Genomic DNA, 19,151 nt, shown 5'->3' on the forward strand with positions numbered 1-19,151 from the left:
TCAATGCGCTGAAAACATATATTTTATTACAAATATAATTCTGTAAACTATATTTCTACCTAAAAAATGAAGCATTATACAAGATGCAGTATAGAACAAAAGAAAACAAGGATTACTTATGTATTGAGGATGTAATGAAATATTGTGTGATAATTTATATTAATTTTTAGTCAAAATATCAAATGGCCTGAACGACAAGTCAGGCAAAAATGACTTGGCACGGAACGTGTTAATTTCTCAACTAGAACAAAGTCGATTCCGACGATTCAGTGAACGCTGCTCAAAAGACGCAGGTCCACTTCTGATCCTACATATGCGAGGTTGTATACCTCTTTGGTTTCCCCACCGTTTGTCCACTCGCACGCTCTCGTGCGTTTCACCGGAATTATCGCTGTAATCGAAGCAAAATTCGGACGTCGATCGCGGTTATCGAAGCGAAATCAAGGATAGAAATAGGTGATTTCGTGCAATCAAATAGGTATCGATGCACTTGACGGTACTTTTCGTCGATTCGGAGCTTGCTTGCTGCTTCCGCTCACGATCCCCAAAGTCATCAGAGACTTGCCATACGGGATCGCGAAATAAATGTCTGCCTGTGAGTTTCGTGGCACGTACACGAGCAGGGAAACGAGGCTGGGGAACTTAAGCGAACGCAGCTCGTTAGCTGGCCGTGATTTAAGAGGGAACCGTTTAAGTTCGAGATCAATCCGCTCGATGTTTTTATTCCTTTTACGAGAGCATGTCCTCGAAGCAGGAGGATGTCTCGTTACAGCATCGACGAAGAAAGAGATTGACCTCTAACGAATGCAATTAACGAGAACCGGATCGATTTTTCGATTGGTTAACGCGTTGACTGCCATTGCGGTCGATGATTGATGTCTGAAGTCGGGATGGTAATTAAATCCTACCTGTGTATGTATGGTCTACCTGTGTATTTCGTATGGAAACCAAATTCTAGAATGATAGTGCAGTGGAAAATTTTGGATGTTCAAAAAGTTTCATACTTTTGTACAAACTGTGGAGTGACTGTAACGCCTACGTGTCGCAAATGTAGAAAGCTTTCAAATTTGAATATTGGATCAGAAGTTCTGTCCGATAGTCTCAAATTTCAACTTGTAGGAATGTGTGAGGATTCTACAAAAATGCATATAAATTGTTATCAGACTAAGAAGAGGTCTTTAGTATGGATAAAAATTATATTATTTGTATGTTGTTTATTTTTAACTTAAAAAATATTTGTTTTATTTGTTTGGACGAATTGTAACTGTTTAGTGGCTGCAATCATCGAATTTATGGCCTCTATAATTTTATGCTTCTAATACAGTGCCTAACTGATTTGAAAGACTTTATCAACATATGTTGTAATACCTAATATTGGTCATCGAAGTAAATACCTAATTAAACCTGAATAATACCTAAATAAATTTAAACGATACCTAAATAAATATAAGAAATCATTCCCAACTTGATTTCCAACTTAACAACGTAATCGAATAATCGAAAAAAATAGAACAAGTTTCGATAAAATTAATAATACATCAGTACTCCACGGTCCTCTGATTATTTTGCTGAATCAAAATGGCGGTCAACGTGTTGGAGATGGTACTGAATTGGCTCTAAGTAACATTGTGATATATTATTAGAATCTAGAAAACGATTTAGACCGATCAACATATTTTCTATCATCAATTCACCCGAGATGTTATTTCTAGCGAGCACCGTGTTATTTCCGTGAATAGCAAACTAAGCGCTTTAAATGTGAACTGAGTGTATTACATAGCTGTTTAAATTTTATTCCGAATGTTTGCCAGAAAAATCCTGCACGAATTCATTTTTCAGATGACCGCATTCACCGATGATTTTTTAAACAGTTAACTCTTCCTTCGTAAAAAGAACGCAAATTTTGATGCGTGATTTATGCCGGAAGAGTTTGAAGTAACGATTATTCAGGATGAAAGCGAATGTTTAAAAGGCAGGGTTTTATATTCTCATCGTTGCATTCCATTTTCGGTTTTCGTGCACACTATTCGTGGCGATTAAAAATGAAATTACACGGAATTCGGGTAACCGAGTAAAGCTAATGGAACTCGTGGACTACCGTCTCTCATTTTTTAAATATTCCAGCACAAATATGACCGTGGGCCAAGGGTCGTCGGTTGTGCATCCCTGATCAAAAAGAATACCCCGTAGATTAAAGCGAAATACAAACAAGGTTGACGTTCTCGTTCAAAACTTCTTTATAACATGACGAGCGAGAAAGCATAGCGAAAATCTTTTTACCTGTTTCCTCTAGCGATACTGCCACCACATTTATTATACATCACACTTGGATGTTATAGGATTATCCTGTATTCTGAAGTTCCTCGAATTGGCAATGTAAGGAGACTCGATGGAAAGATTTTTGCACGTTGCGTTTTTCAACCCCTGTTGTGGTGCTTGGGTTTGAGAGGACTCGAACGTTTTGATGGAGTGTTTGGAGGAATTTAGAGATTTGGAGATTTGGGGATTTTGGGGATTTTGGAGTTGGAAGTTTGGGAATTTGGGGAGTTAGGGATTTGGAAGTTTGGGAGTTTGGTACTTTTAGAATTTGGGGACTTTGGGATTTGGGAATTGGGGAAAGTGGGAATTGGGGAATTTGGGAATTTGGGAATTTGGGAATGTGGGAATTGGGGAAAGAGGGAATGGGGGAATGTGGGAATTGGGAAATGTGGGAATGGGGGAATGTGGGAATTGGGGAAAGAGGGAATGGGGGAATGTGGGAATTGGGGAATGTGGAAATTGGGGAATGTGGGAATTGGGGAATGTGGGAATTGGGGAATGTGGGAATTGGGGAATGTGGGAATTGGGGAATGTGGGAATTGGGGAATGTAGGAATTTGGGGATTTAGGAATTGGGGAAAGTGGGTATGGGGGAATGTGGGAATTGGGGAATGTGGGAATTGGGAAGAGTGGGAATTGGGGAATGTGGGAATTGAGGAGAGTGGGAATTGGGGAATGTGAAAATTGAGGAGAGTGGGAATTGGGGAATGTGGGAATGGGGGAAAGTTGGAATTGGGGAATGTGGGAATTGGGGAATGTGGAAATTGGGAAATGGAGGAATTGGGGAATGTGGGAATTGGGGAATTTGGGGTTTGAAGATTTAACTTAGGGATGTAATGGTTTGGAAGTTTGAGAATTTGGGAACTCAAGTATTTAGAAGTTTTTAAATTTGATACTTTGCGAATTTGGGAATTTAGGAATTTCAGAAATTTAAGAATTTGAGGATTTAGCTATATAAAAATTTGATAATTTGAAATGTAAAAATTTAAAGCTTTAGAGATATAAAAAGTAATAATTAAGAACTATGCTAAATATCCCACCCGCCATATTTGTCTTCATTCAAAACAAATGTTCTTGAGATAATTACGACGGGGTCAAACTGACCCAAGCACCACTTGCGGGTTAAAATCGATCGACCCTCGCTGTCTGGTTCGTACAGCAATAATGATTGCTCAACGACTCGTCACAAGTGAAAGGTTCTACATACCTCTACATATGTATGTAGTCGAAACATTTTATGGCACAGAGTTATTGTATATTATAATGTTTTTACAAATTGTGTGTAAACAGCCAAAGTGATTGTAACACGAGATAATCATTGTTAAACGATGAGACACTAATAAATTAATACAAAGTATATGTGTTATTACTTCATTTTTCATGTTCCACCAATGACAACTGAAACATCAGCGCTTTATTTGTTAGTCTTGAAATTTGTATTTAAACAATTTATTATTTTATAACTTATTTATGATAGTTATTATGGTACTATCTTAATAACATTAATAAATTTGATTTTATTTAAAACAGTAATTTTATTTAAAGTTCGCAAATTTTATTTTGTTTTTATAAATACAGTTTGAGCAGTTTAAAATTAATTTTGTAATTTCAGTATGATTTACTTTGCAATATACTCCTTTTATAATTTATATAAACATAGTTCATTCTGTGATTTATTTATATAATTGCACGAGAAGCGATACGAGTGCAACAAACAACAAACACTGCAATTTCATACATTCACAAAGAGCAGCAATAAAAATCGCGGACGGAAGTAAAATTTTTTAGTGACCAGCACGCTGCTAGTAACAATCGTAAAACTTTCGTAAACACGATTTAGTAAGTTTTATATCCGCGTTTTTCCGACAACTTTTATATTCTATACATACACGCGTTTTTCGCGATTTTACAGAATATTGCACACAGGCAGACTGGTACTGTTCAAAAAACCAAAAAAGTTTGCGGTAAATGTTTTTTTTTCCGTTACAATAACCATGGGTTTTTACGAATGCTTTTTAGGTCGTTTGTTGTTCGTGTCAATTCAAGTAGAATCCGTATAACGTGTTCGATTCGGACAATAAAAAAAAATAACTTTTGTTTTCGAACTTAGAGGAATTTGCAATACTTTTTTTTGGGTTGAAAAATCTCGCAGGACGGGAACAGTACTTGGACAGTAAAATTGTTTATTATTTTAGGGAATTTTTGTATTTTTGGGGTTGTAAGTTCCTGGAATTTTAAATTTTGGATTTTTAGAATTTTTAGAATTTTTAGAATTTTTAGAATTTTTAAAATTTTTAGAATTTTTGAATTTATTTTGGAATTCAAGTTTTTAAGTCTTTAAATTACTAGATTCTTAAATCCCTAGATTTTAAACTCCCTAGACTTTTTTTTTTTTTTTTTTTTGTTTAAGGAAGACAGAAATCCAGTAACGGACACCTGGGAAGATAGCCCAGATAGTGTGAGACTCCCGCTTCCGGCGCCCCTAGAAGAGGGGCGGTTTCCACGGCCTACTCACTAAAACTGTCTCCCGCCCCCGCTACGCGGGGGTTGGCGGCAACCCGCCAGGCTTCCTTACCGGATGGGGCATAGTGTACCTGGTCTAGGCCATCGCTCGCAGTTGTGGAAGAAAGACTACCCCCCCCCCCCCCTCCCACCCCCCTCGCGTGTGTGTTCCATGTGTGGAGACTGGATGCTCTCAACCAAAGGGTTTTGGCCCTAGGGGCTGCGTCAAGATCTAGGGGAGGCTCCCGGGCAAAATGCGCTGACCTCCAGCTGACCTTGTAACGCCCCCTCGGCACCGCCTCCCGGTGGGCTCGAACATACGGTAAAACCGCGACCTTCTCCACCATTTCCCACCTAAGTGCCGATCTGTAGTCTATTTTCTACTGCCTATCCCCTGCGTGTTGCCTGTCGCTCATATTTCGTTTCCGTATTTCCGCCCCCGCCCCCTCGGTCGTCGATTAATAGGTTGATATCTCCGCGCTTTACAATCTTTCCTTCCCTATGCCTAATTAACGCTATTTGTTTCTAATCTTGCCTCTGTTTCGCCCCCCCCCCCCCCCCCCCGCGCTGTTTCTTTCCTGCTCCCCTATTTGTTCATATACGATTCCCTGTGTGCGTCATCAATACTAATACCGTCGCTGTTAGACCTAATGAAGTAATAAAGTATGTAAATAACAGCAGATAGATAAATATGTAATAAGCCCTTTTGTTCCTACTTCGCCCCAGTCTTTCTCCACAACGCTACATGAGCCCATTGCTCTCGGTATTTATTTCTTTTCTCTCTTCCAGCACTTTCCCTCGGTTCTCAATCCGTCCCCTAATGGTGCTGTGACCAGGCTGACGTTCAAGTTCCTCGTTCCAGTACTTTCCGATCAAAAAGTCTGCCAAGCCTTCGGGTCGCTCATAGCGCTGCCCGCCATTGTTGCTGCTTTCATTTGTTGTCGCCGTTTAGGCGCCAGCCAAATTTCCTTATGTTTCCTCCTTCTTCTCTCCCGCCGATCCCCTCGGTCCCCATTGTCGCCCCCTAATGGTGCTATGACCAGGCTGACGACTGGGTTCCTTGTTGGATCAGCAGTTGATCGGAAGGGTGTTTGGTTCAATTTGACCTCTCTCCCTCCTCTCCCCCGCTCAGTCGGTCCCCGTTTTGTGCCCCCTAATGGTGCTATGACCAGGCTGACACCGGTTTCCTCCTTTGCAAGTTTGAGTAGTTCGATCGATCGTGTCTCATGTTTTCTCCTTCTTCTCTCCCGCCGATCCCACTCGGTCCCCATTGTCGCCCCCTAATGGTGCCATGACCAGGCTGACGACTGAGTTCCTTGCTGGATCAGCAGTTGATCGGAAGGGTGTTTGGTTCAATTTGACCTCTCTCCCTCCTCTCCCCCGCTCAGTCGGTCCCCGTTTTGTGCCCCCTAATGGTGCTATGACCAGGCTGACACCGGTTTCCTCCTTTGCAAGTTTGAGTCGTTCGATCGACCATGTCTTGTTTTCTCCTTCTTCTCTCCCGCCGATCCCACTCGGTCCCCATTGTCGCCCCCTAATGGTGCTATGACCAGGCTGACGACTGGGTCCCTAATTGAATCAGCAGTTGATCAGAAGGATCCTCTGCTCAGTTTAATCTCTCTCCCTCCTCTCCCCCGCTCCGTTGGTCACCGTTTTGTGCCCCCTAATGGTGCTATGACCAGGCTGACACCGGTTTCCTCCTTTGCAGGTTTGAGTCGTTCGATCGATCGTGTCTTGTTTTCTCCTTCTTCTCTTCCGCCGATCCCACTTGGTCCCCATTGTCGCCCCCTAATGGTGCCATGACCAGGCTGACGACTGGGTCCCTAGTTGAATCAACAGTTGATCAGAAGGGTGCTTTGCTCAATTGACCTCTCTCCCTCCTCTCCCCCGCTCAGTCGGTCACCGTTTGTGCCCCCTAATGGTGCTATGACCAGGCTGACACCGGTTTCCTCCCTTGCGGGTTTGAGTCGTTTGATCGGTCGTTTCTATTTTTGTTTCGCCGCTTCTTCTGCTCCTGCTCTTCCTCTTCTCCTTCTCGCTGTCCTCTTGCTTCTTTCCCTCCTCTTGCCGTTACCTCTTCTCCCTCTCGCTGTCCTCTTACTTCTTCCCCTCCTCTTGCCGTTTGAAAAGCGCGCCGTGCCTCCGCCGTCTTGCTTGTTGCTGCATCCTTTTGCTTCACCCTTCAGGGCCGCTCTCCAAGTGTTCGCAGCGTTCCTTCCCTCGCCATGCTGGATATTCTGGTTATTCTCAGTGCGGCCCCTTTTCTCCACCATCGTTGTGTCTTCGGAGTTTCCAGAGTGCTGGAGCGTTTTCCACAGTTCTTCCAGCACTTTTCCGTCATTTTCCCGCTTTGCACTGTTCTTCTGCACTCGCGCACGTGGTCACGTATATTCCCCTGTACCCGCAACACTCCTAGCACTTCACTGCACTCTCACAACACTTTCCTAACACTACCCGAGTTAGTTGCCTATCTGTTAATTATTTATTATTTATTATTTATTAATTTATTAACCTACTAATCACTTCACTATTTATAATAATTTATTTGTTAATTATGAACTAATTAATATTATTATTATTATTATTATTATTATTATTATTATTAATCTCATTCACTTCACTTCATTTATTAATCAATTAATTAATTAATTTATTTCTTCCTTCCTTCACTTTGTTCCGTGTCGTCTCGCCTCTTCCTCTTTTCCTCCTCCCTGTCTTCTTGCTTCAGCCAATCCGCTTACCATTTGAAAAACGCGCCATGTCTCCGCCATCTTGCTTATTGCCGCGTGCCTCCGCTTCGCCCATAGGCTTCATCCCTGAAGGCAGCTCTCCGAGCGCTTGCGGCAATCCTTCCTCCGCCATCTTACTTGTTGCCGCGTGCCTTCGCTTCGCCTTTAGGCTTCGTCCTTAAGGGCCGCTCTCCATGCGCCTGTAGCGACCCTTCCCCGGCCATGCTGGATGTTTGCGAACCGGCCTTTACGCTCTGCGCTTTCCCTCGCGCGGAGATGCCCACGTGTTCGTACGATATATCGAAGCATGCTTGACCGACGCCATTATTTATTTATTTACTATCAAGAAAATACAAAATAGCCAAAACTAATCACCGCATGCATTCAGTATGCCTCATTCGCCCTTTCCCGTACTCTAAATCCCTAATGACATTTGCATTATAATTAATTAATCTAATTTCTACGACTTTCTATCGCAACTTTTACATGTCGCACGACCACGTGTTCACGCAAGTCCTTCTTCGAGGGCAGCTTTCACCCTTAAATTGCACTATTTCACTCGCGATATATAAATAATCGTATTTAAGTCGCGCACATATTTATTTTATTCCGCGGTCGGTCCGAACACTCGTTTCCTCGCTTTCGATTACTCATGGGTTTGCACCCCATGCTTTTCCTCGCGTCGCGTGGAGGTCGCCATTACCGAAATTTCGTTTTTTATTTATAACTTCACTATTCCACTTCCGATTTTCACAAAATTTCACCGCCCACTTCCCCCACAGTCTCCCCTCACTTCACAACATTATTTATCTCACTTAAACCACTTTTCCCACCAAAAAATTGTAATTTATCGCGGAGCGACCCCCGAACACGTGCGCTCGCCACGACAGCCAACGCGCCCTCCTCTAAAACTCCCTAGACTGCAAAATTCCAAGATTCCTGAATTAATAAATCTCTAAATCCCTATATCTCAAAATCCCTAGATTCCTAAGTCCCTAGATTGCTAAATTCCAAGGTTTCTAAATGTGTAAATCTTTAAATGTCTAGACCACAAAAATCCCTAGATCCCTAAGACCCTAGATTGCTAAATTCCCAGATTCCTAAATTATCAAATCTCTACATCCACAGTTTCCTAAATCCCTAGATTCCTAAGTCTCCATATTTCTATATTCTCAGATCCCTATATTCCTACATCCAAAAATCCCTAGATTACTAAGTCCCTAGTTTCCCAACTTCCAAGATCCTAAAATCCCCAGATTTATAAACCTCAAATTCTCCAAATTTCAACAATCTCAAATCTCACCTTATCTAAGTCCCTGGACTTTAAATTCCAATTCCAATATCCCTAGATTTTCACACTCTATTCCTAACCTTCAAATTTCTCAATTTGCAATAACACTAAATTTTTAAATTTGATGTCTAGTAAATTTGAACACCCTAAAACATACTTCACTTATTATAGTAAGCAAACCTAACCTAACCAGTCTTCCTCTTGCAACCTTGTTAAATTCTGACGTCTTTTTCCCGTACGTTCCCATTTCCCTTCAGAACCTTATGCCTGTATTTACCAGTATGGCTACGTCGAATTCACGGGTTAATTTAGACCCGCAAACGTGTACCGGGAATAATTCGCCCAGGTTAGCAACGAAGTTGGGCCAATGTAAAAACGACGGGCAATTAAATACACAACGCCGAGCCACGTTGAAAATACGCGGGCTATTTTCCGATGGTAACTAGCAAACTTCAACACCGAGCACGATGTAAGTTTCAAGACTGAAACTTTGCAATCGTTCGATATATTGGTTTCCAGGCAAGTGTTTTCTGCCGAGGTGGTATGTAAACTTTCCAAAGAATGTGCTTTATTACATTTTTTTTCATCCTCTTCCGCGTTGCTGAACGTCGAGGGGTTGCACTTATCGAAACGCGAAGAATGTCTACGGACATCGATAGGGTATTGCATTTTACCCTGTTACAAGTGACGAACAGTTGAAACGTTACTTTTGATACTATTGTTCTTTGAATTTATTTTTAATTTGTACGATGATTAGTGTTGAAGCGAATCTTGTTAATTTTTTATAGCAAGCTTTTTTATTTTAAGACTTATCAAAATTATGAGAGACTTGAAACATTATCTCATAAATTATGGAAGTTTTCAACGTTTTAACGAGTTGCAAGTAACATAATCACGTGGTTGTGATGATTAATATCTTCAAGAGAATTTTGTTGCAAGATGTAGGTGTTTTGCATTCTAAATTAAATTCATGCTTTTGTGTCTGCTTTCTACGTCATCTTTTATTAGCAATAGAAATGTTGCTTTGGAAATTAGAAATAATATGTTTATTAATATTTAGAGGTTATTTCAAAGATAAAATTATAACAAAATTCACAATTTAGTGATTAAAACATTTTTCACATTGAATAGTTTTTTAGATATTTTACCTTCCATTTTAGGTTAGGTTCTCTGAATATTTTTCTAAAAATTTCTAAATTTTCTAAAATTTTAGGTGACGAATATTTGTACAATTACTATTTTATATTTGAAAATTATGAATCTAAAAAAAGAAAGTAATGCATCTATAATTTATCTTGGCGATCATCGAACACCCCAAAATGTTTCATCGATTTGGATCGTTTCGATGAAGCCACGAGAAACATGTAGCAGTATCAGGTCATTACAGAGGAAATTGTCATAATGCTGAGTAATCCGATTTCATTCTGTGCCAATATTGAACGACACGAGCTCGGGCTACGGTAGTTTGCTGTAACTAAACTCCGTATTAAATGCATCTCCCAATCTATACAGAGTTGTGTCACCAGTGATATTACAATCAGTTGCCACAACAATCGTTTCCTATTATCGCGTACGAATCACACTTAACAAATTAGTACTTTTCTATTTTCTATTATTATATATATTACTGGATTCTGAATTACAAAATTTTCAAATTTTCAGAAATTTTAATGTATAAGTTACTTCTTAAGCAACTCCCTAGAGTTCTTAAACCTCCTAGACCTTTATAGAATCTATAGATTTATAGAGGTTTAGAAATTTATCTAGACATTATCGAAGTACTCAAATTTCAAGATTCCCAGGACTCTAAATTTCTAAGATTCCAAATTTCAAGATTCCTAAATAGCCATGTGCCAAAATCTTGAAGTTCCCAAACCTCAAAGCCTCCAAATCTCAACTCCTCCGAATCTCAAAGCTTCTACATCACAAGGTCCCCAAACCTCAAGGTTTCCAAATACCTACGTTCTCAAATCTCAAAGTTCCCAAATACCTATATCCCCAAATCTCAAGGTTCCCAAATACCTATATCTCCAAATCTCAAGGTTCCCAATTACCTTCGTTCCCAAATCTCAAGGTTCCTAAATACCTATATCCCCAAATCTCAAGGTTTCCGAATACCTATATCCCCAAATCGCAAGGTTCCCAAATACCTACGTTTAAAATCTCAAGGTTCCCAAATACCTATATCCCCAAATCTCAAGGTTTCCAAATACCTACGTTCCCAAATCTCAAGGTTCCCAAATACCTACGTTCCCAAATCTCAAGGTTCCCAAATACCTATATCCCCAAACCTCAAGGCTTCCAAATACCTACGTTCCCAAATCTCAAGGTTCCCAAATACCTATATCCCCCAATCTCAAGGTTCCCAAATACCTATATCCCCAAATCTCAAGGTTCTCATATACCTATATCCCCAAATCTCAAGGTTCCCAAATACCTACGTTCCCAAATCTCAAGGTTCCCAAATACCTATGTCCCCAAATCTCAAGGCTCCCAAATACCTATGTCCCCATTTCTAGTCCCTGAAATTCCTATATCCCCAAATTCTCAAAGTACCAAACTCCAAAACTCCCAAGGATCTAACTCCCCAAGTTCCAAAACTCCCAAATACCTATATCCTCAAGTTCCCAAACTTCCAACCCCTAAATCCCCAAATTCCAAATTTCCAAATACCGTACTCCCAAAATTCTCAAATTTCAAATTTCCAAATACCCAAATACCCAAATTCCCAAACTTCCTGATCCCCAAACTAGATCTCCAAGTCCAAATATTCCTCCCCTCATAGATTTTTATACACGAAATATGTAAATACTTCCATTCTCCTCTGTTACAAAATAACAATAGTGGACACGGATTAGACCACCTCCCAGGCACAGATATTTTCCCTAGGAAAGCCAGATTTGCCTGTGACTGTGTTTTCAAAACAATTGACGCGTGGATTGAACGGCTCTGAATCGAGTAAAACCAAACCGCGACTACACGGATCATCCAGGTACACGTGGATCACGTTTCTGTCGTTCCGTTGTTCCCACGGTTTTCGGTGCTTTGTGCAATTTCAGCTTGCTTTGTTGCTTTCAATTCGACTCGCGGACCGAAACGAACGCGTTCGCGTTACCGTTTCGTTTCCTCGTCGTTTCGTTCGCGGCTTTAATTCGTGCGTGGACGAAGGAAAACGGTTTCGGTATCGTAACAGCATCGGTACCGGCGTTAATTCCTTCTAATCTCCGCTAATCTCGAGACATCTCGCCGTCACCGTCCAAATAGATTCCTTTTCAATTAGGGAGAACGTTCTCGTTGATGACGTTGACTTTCCTACGTTGAAACTTCCTGAATTCCCGATGAATCTGCCGGCTGCACAAATTACACGGATAATCCGTGGGGCCTCGTTTCTTCGATAAATCGCAGACCGTTAGAACTTCACGGAAACCGAGAGACACGCTGTGATGTAACGATAACGCGACGTGGGACTTCAATTTAAGATATTACACCGTGGCCTCTGATCTGCTCCCTCTTCGCTCAAAATACCTCCAAGAGTCGTTTGCATTAACTCATAATGCGACGGCACAAATCAGCTTCTAAGGAGTTGCGCTTTCAGCATAAATCATTTTTCATCTTCTATATTAAACATTAAATAAATTGCTTCCTATACAAATTTTATTTCTATATTATTTTTATTTAGTTTCATTGTGTATGGTCTGTTAGATGAAGTGCTATTGAAATTGAACATGACTTTGTAGCAAAATTTGAGGTTATATTACTATCTAGTCAGCTGCAACGTAGAATTTGTCTTACAATATACATCTATGCAAAATTAATTATAATATTTATTGTGTATTGCAATATATGTACATCTATTAATATGTTCATAGACATCTGGGCTAAATTAACATACATCTATGCATTCATGTAAATATTAATATACATATGTGCCAAATTAATGTGCATCTATACATCCATGTAAATATCCATCTACGTGAAATTAATATACATCTATCAATCAACATAAATATAAATATGCACCTATATTCTAATATGCATGAAATTAATAACATAAGTCATCGTACAACAAAAGTCGTAAAAAGTGCTTTCATCGAACAAAGGATACTTGAAAACAAACGTCACCCTCTCAGGGTGCAAGGATTGACCGCATAATCGTAGCTTCTTGTCTCATCGCGATACACCTTTGACATTAATCTGCAAAGTGCTCTTTTGAACCGCATAATAATAGGCTTTGTTCGTACGAAAGACGGTATTCAGACGGTCTGATGGTCTGAAAGATTGTTCCCGTTCCAATTTCCAGACTTTTTCCAGCGGCTCAAAGAGAAACTCGGGGATCGTTTGTTCGATCGATTCGTCGCCGAGAACGAGCCGCTTTCCAATGGAACGTCGATCTTCCGTTTCGACGAAAATTGCGCCCGCGTCAGACACTACCGATCCTCGTGCAAGTATTTCCCGCTGACAGATGGGACAGATCGATTTAATCGCGCTAAATGTTGTCTTTGAACTTCATGCTCGTTCGTCTGTCACGGGTATGCGGAACTTATGGCTTGTAATTAATCCTGTATACTTTACGATGACGTTCGTGTATTGCTAAGGTAAAATTATTGCTAAGGTACGTAAAGATAAAAGGTAATAAATTAAAGATTTTTTTAAATTCTTGAAACTTTTGTTCAAGAATTACCCTTGTATTTAATATAAATTTTACGTAAGCTCCACAAAATTTCATTTTGAGTTATATCTCTTGGTTTTGATTTATTAACTGCTCATTTAATATGTCAAACGTGACTGAAGTAATTAAAAATTTGATTACGTAGTATTTTTATTTTTAACAAATCTTATGGAATACTTAGACAGTACTCATAATACATACTTTTCATAATATAATTATTATTTATATTTCCAAGCAGTTAGTACGAGTACTTTCATTTAATTAAATGAATAAGTTTCTTGATCATAGGTGACTTTTTGAATCTTATGTCTACCCTAATAAATAGGGATAAATTCATAGGTAAATTCAAGTTAAGAGTTCATTATTCCATAGAAAGGTTAGTTGAATTTATAAGGAGATGCGTTCATAGCGATGCATTATATTTTTGGATAAATATACTTTGTAACGCGAAAACAATCGTCACGTTCTTTCGCTGACGTGTGGAAACGTTCCTGCGAGGAAATTAACCACACGAACGAGCGCAACTGGAATCGAGCACATTCCACGAAACAAAAACGATCGATTCTCTATGACGAGCGGTCGTTTCAATCCATTCGGGACGGAATTTCCGTGAGACTTGATGGAATTCGTTTTTCATCCGGGTAGACGCGGGAAATTCGCCGAAAGGCCGTCGCGATGGAAGGAAAACATGATCTGCGTGCACAAACAATTCTGTCAACGAATTTAATTTCACCGCGATGTAAATTTGTATCCGTTCGGCCGAACAAAGAGAAAAGGGTTCAATTAAAATGGAATACTGTTGCCTACGTTCCCTGAAAAAAAAAAACTGAAAAAATACGAATGTCACGACTATCCGTTTTTTACCAGTCAAATGTTTTTTTCGAATCGCTACGAATCCATTTTTGGAATATTTTCGAATTTTATTGTAATTTCTATTGCTCCACCTCGTGGACTCTCACTTTTTTGTTCCACTTTAAAGAGGCATCGAAAGAGGACTTTTTAAATATTTTTTACTGCTTTGGCACTTTATGAAACACGAAAGTATACAAATATTTTGATAAAATTTTAAAGCTTTACTATCATATCAATTTTCCTATAATAATATCATTTAAAATGATATTTTAATATCCTTATTTTATTATAGCCTTATTTAAAAACCTTGATCAAGTATATTAAGACTATATGTTATTGTAATAGATATTTATTTTGTACACATATTTTGTAACATTACATTCATTATTATTTATATAGACATATAAGCAAAGCATTAATAACTTCACTGATAGATACAAAAAACAGCTTCAGAATCTATAGGTTTTGTAAGAATTTCATCAGATATAAAAAATAATTAACTTCGTTTAAAAATATTTTTCCCAAACATGTCAAAGACTAATTCATGTCCTCACATGTTTTTAGTAGTTCAATTAATATCACCATGAAAATAATACAAATTTCGTAACAGTTTAAAATATGTGTTAACTAAAATTGTTCCTAAGCGTTAAAAATTTCGAAAGGATAAAAATTCTGTAGTCGAGTGCATCACGATGAGACAAAGTCAGACAGAATGGGATCTTACGTCACCGTCAGCGGACATCTTTTACGGGGGTTTCGAGGCTTTCGTCGAAATGTATGAAGATGGCGGAATGGTCGTTATGAATAATGTCTCTATAACGTCTCGTCCGTCGCTTCAGGATTTCAATTGTTAAAGCCCAGCTGCGAGGGGAGAGGAAGCCGTGAACGGTGAAGAATAGTAAAGATGAAGTCCCAGGCACAATACTCCGTTTCGTCATTTGAAGCCGGCCAGAAGCTCATTCCGCTCCGTCAGCCGCGACGCTTCGAACGATTCTGGACGTCGAAGTAGACGAGGACGACGAATCTCGACAACGATTTGATGTTACGACGTCGTACAAGAGATTCCCGAAGACTGGCGATAAAAATCCTATCCTTGAACTTCTCACCTTCTACCCTCATTCGATTTAACTTTGCAGTAACTATTTTAACATTTATCGAATTTAAGAGTGAAATCAGGTTCTTAATTCTGGGATTCATAGGAATCTTTGACAGGCTATAATTTTGATTTATTAAATTCAATTGTTACTTTATTAAATTAGTTAATAAATTGAACAACAAATAATTTGTTGGAACATTATTATAACTTTATAAGTCTTTATAAGCTAGATAACTTTTTTAATTCTTCAATGAAAATCTTAAGTCAACGCCTTTCGGAATGGCGTGAACCATTACGCACCAACTGGCGGGAAATTCAAACTTGTTTACAATATATCAGCTCAAGTTACCTTATCTTCAATTTAATTTAGAAATTGTAAAGAAACCTGAACATCTACGTACATATAAGTGTTCTAAAGAGACTGTAAGTCATTGTAATCTCTTATAACGCCATTGTACAAATACAACAGGCGTTAAAAGTATGAAATGTTCCATCAGCGTTTAAAGTGGTATCGGAGAAAACTGCAGTATCCAGCATCAGTTTCTCTTCCTGTGTCCTCTCAATTTACGTAGTCGGTATCCTTTCCCTGATTCATGGTCGTCTGATCCTTTTTGTCCTGCGATTTCCGTTTCTATCCAATGCGTCTGGCCGTCATCCGTTGAGTCGTCGCAGGACGTCGAGAGACCGCGTCCTTTTCTTCCCCGGCTTTCGAGTGTCAAATATTTGCCAAGCCCGGGGCTCGGCACGATCGTTCTCGAGATTACACGGGAATGCGGGTGATCAAAAGTTCGTCGTTGAAGCGAAGAAAAGGGAAGGGTATCCCTGTTGGAAGGTTGGATGGACCAGAGACGGAGTCAGAGGGCTGGGGCAAAGGAATCAGAGGATAAGGGATAGGAAACGATGCTGGCTGTGAACGCGGATCGAGCCTCCGGCCCTCTGGAAGACGCCCTGCAGCACGAGAATCGTTTTGTAATTGATAGGAGTGTTTGTTCGCGTTTGTAAATACCATTCCATTAGTGGTGCCGCGAGCATGAACTACATGAACTTCGCTGCACACCAAAGTTTCCAGCTACTTCGGTTACCATCGCCACGCACGGCAAACGGAAGTGAGAGAAATTGAGAGCCTCTATCGTCTAACCCTCTATCTTTATTACCCTTTACATGCTCCACAAACTATCTTTCTCTTACGCGTCATGGTTGAAGAACAAATCTTCGCGAAGTGCAGGCTTGCAGTTTTGACGGATGGAACTCCTGAAGTTTTTGAAACTTACGTAGCTGAGTGTTCTCAAATCTCTGATATTTGAAGCTTCTAAATTCTTAGATGACTAATATCATGTAAGGATGGCTATATTTCACATGGAACTATTTTTACAAATATTATCATCCAATTTCTCTCTTTATGTTTTATGAAAACTATCAACTAAGTATCCAAACCTAGTCCTGAAACACTTTGAGGGACTCCTTAATTTATGGTGACCCTAAATGAATTCCGACTATTGTCTGCTGGCTCTTATAATCCCAAATTTCTGAACTTCAGAACTTCTGAACCCCAAATCTCTAATATTCCAAATTCCTACCTGGACAACTCCCCAAATCCCCAAATTGAAAATATCCAAATTTCTAAATTTCCAAATCTCTAGTATCCCAAATCTCTAATAACCTAAATTTCTAAATCTCCAACTCCCTACTATCGAAAATCTCTAAATTCCGAAACTCCTAAACCTCAAATCTCTAATATCCCAAATTCCGACCTGAACAACTCCCCAAATCCCCAAATTAAAAATATCCAAATTTCTAAATTTCCAAATCTCTAGTATCCCAAATCTCTAATATCATAAATTTCTAAATTTTCAACTCCCTAATATCCCAACTCTCTAAATTCCCAAACTCCTAAACCCCAAATCTCTAATATCCCAAATTCCTACCTGAACAACTCCCCAAATCCCCAACTAAAAAATTTTCAATTTTCTAAATTTCCAAATCTCTAGTATCCCAAATCTCTAATATCCCAAATTTCTAAATTCTCAACTCTCTAAATTCCCAAACTCCTGAACCCCAAATCTCTAATATCCCAAATTCCACCTAAGCAACTCCCCAAATAAAAAATATCCACTTTCCCAAACTCCCAAATCTTAATATTCCAATAAACCAGTAATTTGTACCAGCACCACACATTTTAAAGCTCATGAACCCCGTACGCTTTAAATTATTCCCTAATTCCGTGTATCCCATTTCCTCTTTTTCATCTTCATAGCCCTCTAGTTTGTCTTTCTTACATTATTTCCATTTGTCCGTGTTATCCTTCTCTCCAAAGAGTTCCTCCCTCAATTTTTAATTTTCCACCCTTTTTTACCGTATTCCGCTGGACATTTCCGTCTTCCATTTTCCACTTAACCCTCTTTTTGCTCTTTTTAACAATTGTTTTTATTTTTAATGGTGCACTCTGTCCCTTCTGTTTACTAATTCGAAGCTCGTTTTCACATTCCCTGTTTTCTTTGTATATCCTTTTCAGCGGTAATCATTTTGTCTTTTTCATTTCTGTGTCTTCTCTCCTTTCTTGCAATTTTCCTGCAATCCCTTTTCACCTTCTTCTATCGCTGCCAGTTCACTCTGCTCCGACAGCCATAATACTAGTTGTCTGCCTTCCATTCTGGTTTGTCTTGTTTCTCCGTTTTCTCTTCGACACGAATAGACCGCCGTACGGTTTCGCAAACACGATTACAAAGTTTGTTGCAACTGTACAATTACACGTGCGATTCCTTTATTAGTTGACGGACAATTTCACGAACATGGTAACGAATTTTCGGTTGTTTATAATTTCATTCTGGTCTCTAGATCGAAGGACAGAAGCTAAATTTTATTTTGTGGATTTGGAATTTTAGAGAAGTCTCAGGATGTCGAGTCTATGAGTTGATAGATCCACATATGAGGATTTCACATTTGGTTACACATACGGTAGAGTTGGGGTTCTAGAGTTGGATTCAACAGTTAGCAGTTTTAAATCTGTGGATTCTAACATCGCAGGTTCCAGAGTTAGGGCTTTCAAACATTAAGAGTACCAGAGGTTCTAGAGTCCAGATTCGGTAGTTCTAGAGTTGGAAGTTTCACACATGTGGATTTCAAAGTTCAAGGTTTCAGAGTTCGTGGGTTAGTGGTTCCAGAGTTAATGGATTCAAAGTAGGGATATCTGGAAATGGCTAAAGGGGTTCCAGAACTAGTTTCAAATTTTATAATTTCAATATTGGGGATTCCACGGATTTCAAATTTTATAGTATCAAAGATTCCAAAGTTGAAAGTTTCGAGATTGCGTGTTGCAGAGTTGGAGAGTAAGTTAGGTTAAATTTAAGAATATAGGGGTTTGCAGTTTCAGATTAGGAAAGGGTTCCTTCAAAATTACGGGTCTCAGTTGAATATTCAGAAGCAATTCAAGAATTAAAAGTTGTAGAGTTCAGAGTTCCAGATTTTGGATGATCCCTTATATTAGATCAAACAAGTTTATAGACCCTCCTGATATTTAATAAGTATTACAGAAATTTTGAGGACCTCAATTCCTCTAATTACAGGCAAATGATGCTCGGACGTTGTTATGTAAATGAATGTGGCATCGGTTCCTTAAACCGGAATTAACCGCGAACGGTGTCGTTCCTCGAGAATTTCCGGTATAATGCGCAAACGTATGCGTCATTCTGACAAA

The sequence above is a fragment of the Megachile rotundata genome, chromosome 5, assembly GCF_050947335.1.
Source record: "Megachile rotundata isolate GNS110a chromosome 5, iyMegRotu1, whole genome shotgun sequence".
NCBI classification, from domain to species: domain Eukaryota; kingdom Metazoa; phylum Arthropoda; class Insecta; order Hymenoptera; family Megachilidae; genus Megachile; species Megachile rotundata.